General features: G+C 33.7%; 1 protein-coding gene across 1 annotated transcript in view; it reads left to right on the top strand.

The window, feature by feature from the left end:
* Window positions 1-14,626, top strand: part of ZNF804A (zinc finger protein 804A) — a 288,622-nt gene that overhangs the window by 155,000 nt on the left and 118,996 nt on the right. The window lies entirely within an intron of this gene.

Genomic DNA, 14,626 nt, shown 5'->3' with positions numbered 1-14,626 from the left:
TACATGGATACTCTGCATACTACCTTTGTCTCTTTTTTGTAAATATACAATTATTCTGAACCAAAAAAACAAGTTTAAAGGAAACATTACATAAATACTAAATACTAAATAGTGAATCTACCTATGGTTGGGAAAGATAAAATATATAAATAACTTGACCCAATAGAGATATTAAGTAATATTTGTATTCATTCTCTATGAATAATATTATATATCATGTAAAGTTGAAATAAAAAATCAGTAAGTTATGACTTTACAAAATGCCCTAAAGAGTCATATGTATATATGTCCAAAATTATATATATATGTTTTTATTAAAAAATATAGAAATTTCTATTGAGATAATATAGTAGAACTAAATTAAATCTCAGATATTTTCATCTTGAAAAAAATTAATTTCTGTACTGTGTCTCTATTGGGAAGAGTTTTAGAAAGTCATAATGTATGTTTATGGCAGAGTTTATGTGGGCATGTATGAATTTTAAGGTGCTATATCTTATACTGGCCAAACATTATAACATTTCTTTAACGTTGGGTCATACAAAGATATCTCAAAGTCCCTGTCTCCCTCTCCTGCCTCAACAGACTGAAAGATATTTTACCACAGGTTGGCTGCATTTGGCTACATGCTTGAAAAAGAGAGATGACTGAGGCTAAATGGATGCTATAATAAGGCCCCAGCAGGGTTTTTCCCTGCCGTTTAGTTTTCTGTTTTCGTGGATTTTTTTTTTTTTTTGGAGTTTCTCTCAGTATACCATATTGATTATCTTGACTTCAAACCCCATGGTCTCATCAAATGTGTGAGACCTTTTACTCTGCCAGCTTCAGTGTTCTCATCTGTGAAGGGCTTGACTCACTGCCTAGCACATGGCAAATTTGACAAATGTTAGCAATTGTTATAAACTTCCATTCCATTTACTTTTCTCTTTGTCATATTAATTAAACTGTTTTTTATTTTTGTTAGTGTCAGAGCTGTTAGTAAGCTTTATTGAGCCAAACAATGTTTTCCTTTTTGAATTCTTACTGGAAATACTTTTCACAGAAGTTAAATTAAGTTTACTACTTCAGCACATTTTGCTTGAGATATGTTTGAAAATCAAGAGATAAAGCTGGTTTGTGATTTCTATAGAAATTTTGCCAAACATAAAAGGGGCATAAAACCATTATGCATACAGGCAAGCACAGTTGGGGTATTTTCAGTCTGTCAAGTTTGCATTTTAAAAAAATGTAGTAAGGCTTTATGAAAAAAATATTTTGCTTTTCCCTAGTTTTGTTATCTCTTTCTCTGAATGTCAGGATACATTTGTAAATCAAATTGTGCTCAGCCAGATAATGCTCAAACCAGAATCTTAAAGGTTTAAGGATTTTTTTTTGGCACTTTCATAGGTTAGTTTGTTGTACAGAAAGTGATTAAATGAGCATTGTGAGTTTTCAAGGCAATACTGGGAATACAGTTTACTACTAATAATGGTCTATTCAGGTACATATTTTTCAATGTAATGGGAAAATCAATCCAGCAATTATTTATTGAGTTCTTTACATGCTAGTCACTGTGTAAGAGGAAGGCAAATAGGAAAGGCAAATAAGAAATAACACCATAATTAAATAAAATGAAAACAAGTTCTCAACTCTCCATATATCACCAAAGATGGGCAAATAAATTTGGGTTAATATTTTTAAATGCCACAATGAAAATGTGTTTATGCACAAAACATATACAAGAGAATTATCTGAGGCTGTTCAAGGGTGTCAAGGTCGTATCTGTTAACCAGAACATGAGATGGACTTCGGGGATCTTGTGTGGATCTGACAGTGTTTCTGGCTGCTAGTTATCTTGGACCCCAGTGTGATTCTAAGATTGGAATTATTAGACTAAGCTTCTGACATGCCTTTCTCACGAAGACTGTATCCTCAATCCTTGCGACCCAATGGAAGCATATTCTGCAGGTGTTACTCCTCAAACTGTCAATATACAGCTTAGATGCTTAGAAGAAATATTTCTATTACATTCCATGTCTCTTCCTTTTTTCACAGTATCTCCTTCAGCATTCTCAGTCTCTTGAGAGTCCTGCCCCCCTCCCTTGGAAAACAGTGTTGTTGTAATGCTAACTTTGCCTGCAGTCTTCTTCATTCCTTCAACAAATTTTTATTGAGCACCTACTATTTGCGGAGCATTGTTCTCAGTGCTAGGAATACATTGGCATACAAAACATACAAAAACTCTTTACACTTCTGGGTTTAAAAGAATACATCTTATAAGGTAATACAAGTTACAAAAAAAATGTCAAGGAACAGGGTCTGATTTTATTTTCCCACTGATACTATATTTCACAGGGTATCATCTACTGCTAACAAGTCTAAAACGTCTTATTTCCAAGAACAATTAATTTATTAAATGATTTATTTGTCTACCTATTTATTAGCTTTTGTATTAGACATGACTGCTTAAGGGCATGACCATTTAAAGACAGGACTAGGCTTTTGTTTTGGATGCCTCAGTTTCCTTTTATGAATTGTTTTGTGAGCCCTATAGAAACTGCCTAAAAAAATATTAATACTTCACATGAATGGTAATAGTTTAATGAAAGAGCCATACTTTTAAAACTATAAATATATTAGCCAAGATGTAGGTAATCCCCAGGGAAATGGCATAATTAGAGGGGAGAAAGACTTAGAATTAACTGGAAGATAGGTCCTTTAGCTGAATATCCCTGGCTGATCCCCAGAAAGCAAGGAATGCAAAAAGATGTGTATAGTTGTAGTAAAGACACATGTGGAAGACCCTAATCATAGATAAAATGATGTTCATTTATTTGATTGATAAATTGCTTAATTTTCAGACTACATCTGAAACATCTTGTTTATCAAAGATCTTTTAGAGATAATCCCTTCATAAAACACTAGGGCTGGGCGACAGAGGAAAAGTGAGGTATGATTCTTACCAAATAATTTTGTCATCTACTGGGAGAGAGAAACTTATGAATAAAGTATTTATACAATATAAGTAAATTAATATGAATTAAAATGAGCATACATGTGGGCTTCCCTGGTGGCACAGTGGTTGAGAGTCAACCTGTCGATGCAGGGGACACGGGTCCGTGCCCCGGTCCGGGAAGACCCCACATGCCGCGGAGCGGCTGGGCCCGTGAAGCATGGCTGCTGAGCCTGCGCATCCGGAACCTGTGCTCCGCAACGGGAGAAGCCACAACAGTGAGAGGCCCGTGTACCACAAAAAAAAAAAAGAAAAAAGAAAAAGAGTATACATGCAAAGAAGGAAGTTATTTTGATCTGAGGTGTTTTTAAAGAAAACCTTTGAAGAAGAAATAAATTGGTACATAAATCTAGACTTAAATAATGATTTTTTTCTGTTGTCAGGGAAAAAGACAATTTGAGACTTTTGTAGTATCACATTTTAAGAATACCAACAAATCACTGACTTTTCAAACTGTGAGGAGATAGTAAAGGGAGTGACTGAGCATGTCTGAGGATGTTAAACAAGAGAAAACTAAAAGGAGACCAAATAATTATATCAATTATATCAAGTATTCGAGAGCTTCCTGGGCAGGAGAGAAAGAGGTTGGTTTTTAGAGAGCAGAAAATAAATGAACATTTAACAGGAATAGATGAAGTCTCAAATATTGAAATTTTATCTGCACCAATCAGAGTTCTTATTTATAAGCAATAAAAACTGATTCTCACCTAAGCAGGAAAAGGAAATTAATGGGAATACAAGAGGTAGCTAATAGACTTGGAATAAAGAAGAGGGTAGAAAACTGGCAGGAATGAAGGAAAAATGAGCCTAAACATCTAGTTATAAGGCTGCACATTACCATGTTGCCAAGAAGCTTTTGGAGAGTACAGCTGCAGGACACTTGACACTGCTGCTGCTGGAGTTTCCTACGCCACACTGCCACTTTTTTCTTTTCTTTTTTCTTTTTTTTTTTTTTTTGCGGTACGCGGGCCTCTCACTGTTGTGGCCTCTCCTGTTGTGGAGCACAGGCTCTGGACGCTCAGGCTCAGTGGCCATGGCTCACAGGCTCAGCTGCTCCACGGCATGTGGGATCTTCGTGGACCGGGGCACGAACCCGTGTCCCCTGCATTGGCAGGCGGACTCTCAACCACTGCGCCACCAGGGAAGCCCACACTGCCACTTTTGAGAAAAATTTCTGAAATGTCCCTGTTTCTTTGAGGTCTCATTTAAGAAAGAGTGACTTATAGGTGGTGGTATTTAACTGTCTTAGATCAAGTCAAATGTAATTAGTCTTTTTAAAAGAATCATAGAATGTCTGAGTCTCTCGAAATTACACTCTAAAGGATTTTTTTTTTTACTAAAAAAAATGCCTTTTGGAATGGTCTCAGTCACTTACAACTAAATAATCTCCATACATTGATGCAAGCCAGTGAACTCATAAATGTGTTATACGTATGAGATTAGTGAGTGGTCTATAAGATGTCCTTCCTAAATTATACATAAAATTTTGGAAATATGTGTATGTGTTCTAAATTCTATCAAATGCTAAGGGAAGGCAGTGATCCACTAAGTATGACAAGTATTTGTTTATGTTAATTTGTTATTAATCATGATCTTTCAATTCCAAATTCCAGTTTTTTTCTAACCAAGAAGGGAATGAAATCGCAAATTAATATTCACAACGTAATAATATAACGAATGAGTCAAATGCTCACAGTTGCAAGGGAGCAAGTTGCAAGCGTATCTATTTAGCTGTTAAATTGCTGTGAAGGGAGTCCAGACATTTTTTGCTCTTTTTCAATCAGAAATGTTATTTTTAGACATTGAATCATTAGAGTATGTTAAAATTTTATTACATCATATAAGTTAAAATGTTGTCTTTTTAAAATGTGTATGAAATTATGCCTTCTGGCTAAGTATTTCTCAAATCTTTTCATTTATCTCAATTCTTATGCCTGCTATCTAGATCTAAGTTGTTAGGGGTTAAATTGTGCTCTCCAAAATGATAGGTTGAAGTCCTAGCCCCCGGTTCTTCAGATTGTAACCTTATTTGAAAATAAGGCTTTTAGAGAGGTTCTCAAGTTAAAAGGAGGACATGAGGGTGGGTCTTATTTCAATGTGACTAGAGTCCATATAAAAACTGGAGACATATGGTAGTTCTATTTTTAGATTTTTAAGGAACCTACATACTGTTTTCCATAGTGGTTGTATCAATTTACATTCCCATGCTGGAGGGTTGCCTTTCACCACACCCTTTCCAGCATTATTGTTTCTAGAGTTTTTGATAATGGCCATTCTGACCAGCATGAGGTGGTACCTCATTGTAGTTTTGATGTTCATTTCTCTAATAATTAGTGATGTTGAGCATCTTTTCATGTGCCTCTTGGCCATCTGTATGTCTTTCTTGGTGAAATGTCTATTTAAGTCTTCTGCCCAGCCATCCCACTACTGGGCATATACCCTGAGAAAACCATAACTCAAAACGAGATATGTACCACAATGTTCATTGCAGCACTATTTACAATAGCCAGGACATGGAATTAACCTAAATGTCCATCAACAGATGAATGGATAAAGAAGATGTGGCACATATATACAATGGAATATTACTCAGCCATAAAAAGAAATGAAATTGAGTTATTTATAGTGAGGTGAATGGACCTAGAGTTTGTCATACAGAGTGAAATAAGTCAGAAAGAGAAAAACAATACCATAAGCTAACATATATATATGGAATAAAGATGTAGACATAGAGAATGGACTTGAGGACACAGGGTGGGAGGGGGAAGCTGGGGTGAAGTGAGAGTAGCATCAACATATATACACTACCAAATGTAAAGCTAGTGGGAAGCAGCAGCATAGCACAGGGACATCAGCTCAGTTCTTTGTGATGACCTAGAGGGTGGGATAGAGAGGGTGGGAGGGAGGCTTAAGAGAGAGGGGATGGGGACAGATGTATGCATATGGCTGAGTCACTTTGTTGTACAACAGAAATTAATACAGTATTATGAAGCAATTATACTCCAGTAAAGATCTATTTAAAAACAAAAAAGAGGAGACAGACACACACAGTGAGAAGAAAATGTAAAGACCACCATAGGATGACAGAGGCCGACATTGGATTGATGCAGCTACAAGCAAAAAGCACCAAGGATTGCTGCCCATCACGAGAAGCTGGGAAAAACAAGGAAGGATTCCATCCAGAGTCTCAGAGGAAGCACTGCTCTATAACATCTTGATTTCAGAATTCTAGACTCTAGAAATGAGAGACAAGACTTTTCTGTTGTTTTAACAGGTTATTGTATTCTGTTACAGCAGCTCTAGAAAACTAACAGATAAACCATCAGGCCATCACTGTTGGGGAAATGTGATGACAATATAATAGTTACTAAATGGTATATATTGTGTATGGCCTTTAATATCTTCTTAGGAAACAGTTTATATATACAGTAAGTATATACAGTATATTCTGAATTGCCCAAAGTAGACAGAGAAAAGGGAAATAAAAAAGGATTGCTCATAAAGCTATAATTTTATAAGATCTGTTTTCAACTAAGATGTCAGGAAAGACTTATCAATAGCAAGATTGAATTGAGTTTAAAAAGAGAAACAAACACTCCTATAAAATTTTTGAAAATTCTTGAAATTTTCTGAAAATCTAGAGTAATTAACAATATATATAGTTAAGATGAGAAGCAGGATATATGATTTACCAAGAAGTCAGGATATAGTCAGGATATAGTCCAGATATTTATCAAGAAGTATAGGATATAGAGTCTCCATCCAGATGGAAAAATAGTAAAGCTACTAAAACATTTTGGTAATTAGAGCATAGCTGCTTGAGGATATGTAGTTGACAAATTATTTCTCATAACTTATTATCATTATAAAGTAGACAAAGTAGTAAAATTAATAACTCACCATTTCAAAAGTATTTATAATAATGTTTCTTTTTATAGTTATGGTAATTTTAAAAAAATACATACTGTAGTTGTACATGTTAACTATCCAAAAATAATATAATATTGAATAACAATTTAACTAAACCATAAATGTAAGCATACTGTGTCTAACCAAAGTAGAAGTTAAAAACATACAGAATAGGTAAATTATAAAATTGTATATAACTAAGATAAACAATTTCAAGTAGGATGTACAAAAAAAAAGAAATAGCGACTTTTTGATTAAATTTGGCAATTAAATGACTATTAAATGGCAATTAATGTTTAAACTTATACTTATTTTCTTAGTGGTTATAATTTATTTTAAAACCATGCATTCTGGGGCTTCCCTGGTGGCGCAGTGGTTGAGAATCTGCCTGCTAATGCAGGGGACACGGGTTCGAGCCCTGGTCTGGGAGGATCCCACATGCCGCGGAGCAACTGGGCCTGTGAGCCACAACTACTGAACCTGCGCGCCTGGACCTGTGCTCCGCAACAAGAGAGGCCGTGACAGTGAGAGGCCCGCGCACGGCGATGAAGAGTGGCCCCCGCTTGCCACAACTAGAGAAAGCCCTCGCACAGAAATGAAGACCCGGCACAGCCAAAAATAAATAAATTAATTAATAAACTCCTACCCCCAACACCTAAAAAAAAAAAAAAAATTAAAAAAAAACACCATGCATTCTAGTCAATGCCATATTGATGAGGGAAAAAATGAAGAACACAAGGCTTACCACCCTGACTCAATATATCTCCTTAATTATTGTACTTCACTGCTTTCCTGTGAAGCACATTTTCTCTTAACATCACTGTTATGCCTTTCTCCCCTCTCATTCTCTCCAGGCCCTATAAAATCAGGCTTTTCCCAGCCAAACCCACCACTTATTAAGCTCATTAATTACCTTTCCTGAATACTTAATGTAAGGTACCTCTCCGCCTCTATCACTTTACTTTTTTTCTTCAAAGAACTTTTGCCTTTAATTTTGTATATCTCAAATTCATATTTGTCCCCTCCCACAAAAACTGGGACTTGTTTTTTGCTACTCTGAATCTATCCCTGAAACCCATAATCAGTGCTCAATTATTTTTTGAATAGTTCAGTGAATCTGTGGTATAAAACCCAATTAAATATGGAAGCTTTTGTTAAAATCAAAACACCTTTTGAATAAATAAAAACGTAAAAGCCATGTTATTCTTTTCATTTTTCTGGTCACACTGAAGGTATCCTTGCTAAAATAATCATTAAACTATCTTTAGTTGGGGTTATGTGAGAGAGTGTTTTGATTAGTTGGCTCATTAGGTGTAGCCAAAAGTTTGTCTAAATTGATGATTTGAATTAAGACTCATAAAATCAACCCAAGGAATTTTAATGTTTCATACTGCGTTTCTCATTTTCTCATTATGAACATGCCACCTTTATTTTCTTGAGCCATTAACCATCAAACACATTCTTAGGAAAAATTGTGACTTGATTTTCAGGGTTTAAACTGGACATAAGAAACTGGCCAGCAACTGGGCTTTGAACCTTCCATGAATCCGAGAACATTCGTTAGCTATTTGTTGTATGATCCACATGCATGATTTTTCACTTCCTTTTAGAAAAGAGCCACAACCACAATTTATATAGGTACATCTACACTGCCAGTCAGAAATGTCACATCTATAAATAGACTATGTACAATATAAAAGCATAAGACAATAAAGCTGTTTTCATAGCATCAAATCATTCCCTTGACACTTGTCAATTATAAATGAGTTGAAATTAAATCAATGTAATAATTTATTTTACAAAGATGTGTTTAATTTATTCTGTTTCAAATTTCTGAATTCTATAATTCATATAATTTATGATACTCATTTAAAATATAACATTTCCAAGGAAATTTTAAAGCTACTAAAGTAAATTGGTAACGTTTTTATTTAAGGAAAACAAAACTGTCAAAAAAATGTTCTGGCTTTAAAAAAAGTCTATAAGTTGAATTTGATTTTGAAAATTCTTACAAGTGTTTAAGTAAGTGATCTTAAACCAGGTTTAGAATTGTCCGTTAACAGCATTTATAACAATATAGTTTTGTTGATGTCATTGCTTTCTGAAAATTTTTTTGTAGAGAATCATGAAACGGTTGTGAATAAGCCAATTTTATCTCTTACCTCAGTAGCATGTGAATAACTGACTTGGTGGAACAAGCAAACAGGACTAAATTGGAACACTCTGCTGAGCCACACTGCCACATTAGAGATCAAATCTGAAAAAGGAGTCAATTCTTACACCTCCATCACTTTCTCGTACCATCGAGGAGACCCTAAAATATTTCCCCCCAATAATTGTGCCTATAGGTCTCTGTGTATTTACCACTTTCAAGTAGAGTAATATATCCATTGTATTTTCTACTGAAACATTACTTAGAAAAATCAATATAACACTTGCCTCTGTTATTTGTCTAGAGCAGCAAAACAAAATTCTTCTTGTAGAAATGAAATACGAACATGTTTCTAATTTAAAGGAAAGTGGGCCATTATTTTTCCTCCAAAATACATATCAATATACAATATATCACTTAAAAAGGATTTATACATATAAACTTGTTTATTAACTTACTGTTAAGTTCACTTTACTGGAATTCGTATATTGGTAAGTCAAAATCATTCACTGGTAAATCATTTTTCTAGTTTAATACCGAATCACCTTTTGGTTATAAGATGTCTATTTAAAGGTTTTGAAACTTAATAGGTAATACAGTTAACATCCTGAAGCCTTTATATATCAATAGAATCATTATATCACTTAGATGATAATCCCTTGATTCTAGGACTAAACACAGATCAAAAACTGTAAATATACCCAAGAAGGTTTTTAAGGTTATTTTTTTCTGATATGATTTTTGATTAGGAAATATATAAATATTGAATAGGCTAATCAAAGCTTCAATTTCAAAGTGAGTGCTTAATCTTGCCTTGGAGTACTTGGGAACTAGTAAGTTTATCCAACTAAATGCATCATATAGTGGCTATAAAATAATACCTGAGCAACTTTGACTTAATTGCCATGGAAATTTAATTTTATTCAGAGAAAGCATACTCTATCTTAATGCCAGCCTTGTAGATATTTCTATGATTTGTAGTTAGAGCACTTCTGAATAACTGGTGAAAAATGAAAAAAAAAAAACCAAAAAACTAATATAAGACAGGCCATGATGGCTATTTGGAAACTGAAGAATTTTATAAAGTGAAGCAAAATCTCTAGAAGAACAGTATGTATGCTCAAAAGCATGAGTAACAAAATGTAATTAGAAAAAGGGTCCCAAACAAAGACTGAAGTAGGTTTTGACTATAGCTGCCATACATATCCTATAAAGGTAAGTGTTAATTGTTCTTTAATTAAGTGAATTAATAAAGTCAATTTTACCTGTAGTGTCAGTCTTCACATACCATACACACACACACACACACACACACACACACACGAAATCGAAATATGCATAATTAGATGCAGTATTATGGTAACTGGAAGTGAGAAAAACATAAAATTCGTCATTTATTGCTGCCACTCCTTTCACTTCCTTTACTATATGAATTATCTTTATCGACTAACCAAATGAAAATAAATTATATCTCTGACTTTCTTCTGTAGGCAATCCACTATTTCTTTTCTCAAATAAATGTTATTATAATTACAAATCACCTTTGGGGGAAAGACAATTCAAATATATATCAAAAACTTTATAACATGCTTAAATAGCATAAAATGCAGTAATTAGATCTATATATTTTAAATTATATTATATTTAAAATTTCTATGTAAACAGTTAATTCACTAAAAGATGATATTTTAACAGATTATACAGTAGTCTATGGATTCTTAATTATAAAATTAGAAATTGATCTTTAATAATTCAGTCTTTAGTCAATCACTCGGGACTAGTAAAACTTCTTGATAATCTAATTATAAGAAACAAGATAGCTCAATTTTGTTTCTTTCTATGGCTGAGTAATATTCCATTGTATATATGTGCCACATCTTCTTTATCCATTCATCCGATGATGGACACTTAGGTTGTTTCCATCTCCGGGCTATTGTAAATAGTGCTGCAATGAACATTTTGGTACATGACACTTTTTGAATTATGGTTTTCTCAGGGTATATCCCCAGTAGTGGGATTGCTGGGTCATATGGTAGTTCTATTTGTAGTTTTTTAAGGAACCTGCATACTGTTCTCCATAGTGGCTGTACCAATTCACATTCCCACCAGCAGTGCAAGAGTGTTCCCTTTTCTCCACACCCTCTCCAGCATTTATTGTTTCTAGATTTTTTGATGATGGCCATTCTGACTGGTGTGAGATGATATCTCATTGTAGTTTTGATTTGCATTTCTCTAATGATTAATAATGTTGAGCATTCTTTCATGTGTTTGTTGGCAATCTGTATATCTTCTTTGGAGAAATGTCTATTTAGGTCTTCTGCTCAATTTTGGATTGGGTTGTTTGTTTTTTTGTTATTGAGCTGCATGAGCTGCTTATAAATTTTGGAGATAAATCCTTTGTCAGTTGCTTCATTTGTAAATATTTTCTCCCATTCTGAGGGTTGTCTTTTGGTCTTGTTTATGGTTTCCAAAGTTGAGCTATTTGTAATGAGGTGGATAGACCTAGAGTCTGTCATACAGAGTGAAGTAAGTCAGAAAGAGAAAGACAAGTACCGTATGCTAACACATATATATGGAATTCAAGGGGGAAAAAATGTCATGAAGAACCTAGGGGTAAAACAGGAATAAAGACATAGACCTACTTGAGAATGGACTTGAGGATATGGGGAGGGGGAAGGGTAAACTGTGAAAAAGTGAGAGAGAGGTATGGACATATATACACTACCAAACGTAAGGTAGATAGCTAGTGGGAAGCAGCTGCATAGCACAGGGAGATCAGATTGGTGCTTTGTGACTGCCTGGAGGGGTGAGATAGGGAGGGAGGGAGATGCAAGAGGGAAGGGATATGGGAACAGATGTATATGTATAACTGATTCACTTTGTTATAAAGCAGAAACTAACACACCATTGTGAAGCAATTATACTCCAATAAAGTTGTAAAAAAAAAAAGAAACAAGATATTAATGGTATGGATTCAGTGGAGGTTGGAAATTGAAGTTTGCTGAAGGCATTCTAGATGTGTCATGCTCACAACAAAGTTTATATTGAATTCACCACTTGCACTGACTGATGAAATCAGTCCATAGTGAGTTGCATAAAATACTGAATTTTAATTCAGAACAATTATCTTTGTTTGACAGTGACATCAATCACTCTTTTTCACTTAAAGTTCAATGAAAACTATTTTTCAAATACTTTATTAGGGAAATGCAAATCAAAACCATAATAAGATATCACCTCACATCTATTAGGATGGCTAATATCAAGAAACAAAAACAAAAGCAGAAAGCAACAAGTGTTGGTGAGGATGTAGAATATTGGAGCCCTTGTGCACTGTTGGTGGGAATGTAAAAAAATGAAAACAGTATAGAAGTTCCTCAAAAAATTGAAAATAGAGTTACCATATGATCCAGTAGTTCCACTTCTGACCATGTGTCCAAAAGAATTAAATAATAACTTTAAAAGAATTGAAGAGATATTTGCAAACTCATATTCATTGCAGTATTATTCACAATAATCAAGTGATAGAAGTGTCTGGTAATGGACTGAATTGTGTTCCACCAAAATTCTATGTGTATTTGCTGCAATTTTAAAAATCAAAGAAAAAACGTTCACTTTATAACAATGCCATGCGATAAGATAAAGATCTCATTAAAATAGTTTTCATTTTTCCTTTTGAAATTTAAGAGAGAAATGATAATTTAAGTCATAAGGAGTCAAAAGCACTTTATTTGAAATGTAAGGAACTGTAAGGAGTCCACCTTGTCCAAAAGCTCAAACCTTAAAAGAAAATCCAAGGGGAAAAATGCAAATGGTAATTCTAAGTAATCCAATTGTTGCAAATAAATAAGGCACTTAAAAGTGGTTTCAAACGTGTTCACTGCTAAAGTGTCTTTTCAACTCCTTTTGGCGTGCATTATAAGCTGTTGTATATCAAGAGCAATTTTTTAAAAGTTATTTTCTAGTAATCATAGCCACATAAATATTAAACAAATATAGAACTGGCACAAAGTAATCGGTGCTACTATGCAATACATTTTAATCACACCTAATATAAAACCAATGGATTCTATAAAATATTGAAAATACATCCTTTGAAGGTCTGTAGTTGAGATTTTGGCACATATTAAGAAAGGTGAAATTTAATTTCAAAGAATAGTGGTTTGTAAACATTAGGGTATTATATTGCAAGTCATCTGGAGAGCTTGTTAAAGCACAGATTACTGGGCCAACACAATTTATGTTTCAGTAGGTCTGTATTTCTAAGAAATTTCCAAGTGATGCTGACGCTGCTGGTCTAGGGACCACATTTTGAGAGCCACTGTCAGAGAATATATGGAGGAATCTTAAGAGGTAGTTTTTTAGTCATGAAAATTGGAATATATCTTATAGAATTAAAATACTACAATTCTCATACTACCGTTATCTTTACATTTACACATGAATTTAGTAATTATAACAGCATTTTATATAGATCAAATGTTCCATAAATATTGATAAAAAGTATATAGTGCACTAATTAATGTATCCTGTAGTCTACATTGTTTTAATTAATGACCTTCTTTTAACTGCATGCATATAAACACAAGAATCAAATCATCACCATGATTTACAGAATGAGGAATATGCTGTATCTAGGATTGATGTATCAGATTTCAGCTATTGTATTCTTATTCTGAACATGCTTTTATGAAAATATTTATTGTACTTCCATGCCGTAAATAGAGGGTAGGGATATTTCTCCCATCACATTGCCTCTGTTTCACAGTCACTAAATGTTCCTTCCAATTGGTAAGTGCCTAGCAGGGAATGACCTAAACTATTTGTGCACATTCTCATTGCAAGGCTCTTCTTCCTTTAAGGAATAAACACACTGCTACCATTTGGTTTAAGGACTATTAATTTTATGACTAAGAAATGTGTGACCCACTTGCTTGAGGATTTAGGAAAGCTACAATAATAAAATATGTGATAGTTTTTATACTTACTTTTTCTTTCATATTTAGAATGCAACTACTTCTCAAACACAAACTGCCAAGAGTACTATGAAACACATATTTTGGTGTAATTTGATAAATTATTGATCTAAATTTAAAATTTTATGAGATAGGATGGGTTATAAGATTTTCACAAATTGGTGAGAAATAATTTCAGTAAACTTAGTTGCAATGACATTAGTATGCTGTTGTTGTTCTCCCTTTAGAAGTACTTTTTAAAAAGTACATGGTGAGGGAAAATGACTAACTGTGTGAGTAGTTTATTTATTTAATAAATATTTATGCTGTTTTTGAAGCCATTGTATGAGAGATGCTAAGTAGGTGTAGAAAAAGCAAACAAAATTACTATCTCAAGAAATATATATTTTTAGTAAAGGAAGATAAATAATAAACAAGTTAATATGAAAAATGTCAGAGAATTAAAGTAGTATAATGTGATAACAAGTTATTTAGTAGGAACTATAGATTTCCATTGCCAAATATCTAAAATTGAGCTTATCTGGGGGAAAAAAAAAGGTAAAGCAACTGAAAGTTTTTGACTCTCATGGTGAGAGTATAACTACTGTGGACAACTGT

This window comes from Mesoplodon densirostris, chromosome 8, assembly GCF_025265405.1.
Source record: "Mesoplodon densirostris isolate mMesDen1 chromosome 8, mMesDen1 primary haplotype, whole genome shotgun sequence".
NCBI lineage: Eukaryota > Metazoa > Chordata > Mammalia > Artiodactyla > Ziphiidae > Mesoplodon > Mesoplodon densirostris.
Note: the sequence above shows the minus strand (reverse complement) of the source record. Positions and strands in the feature narration are given on the sequence as shown.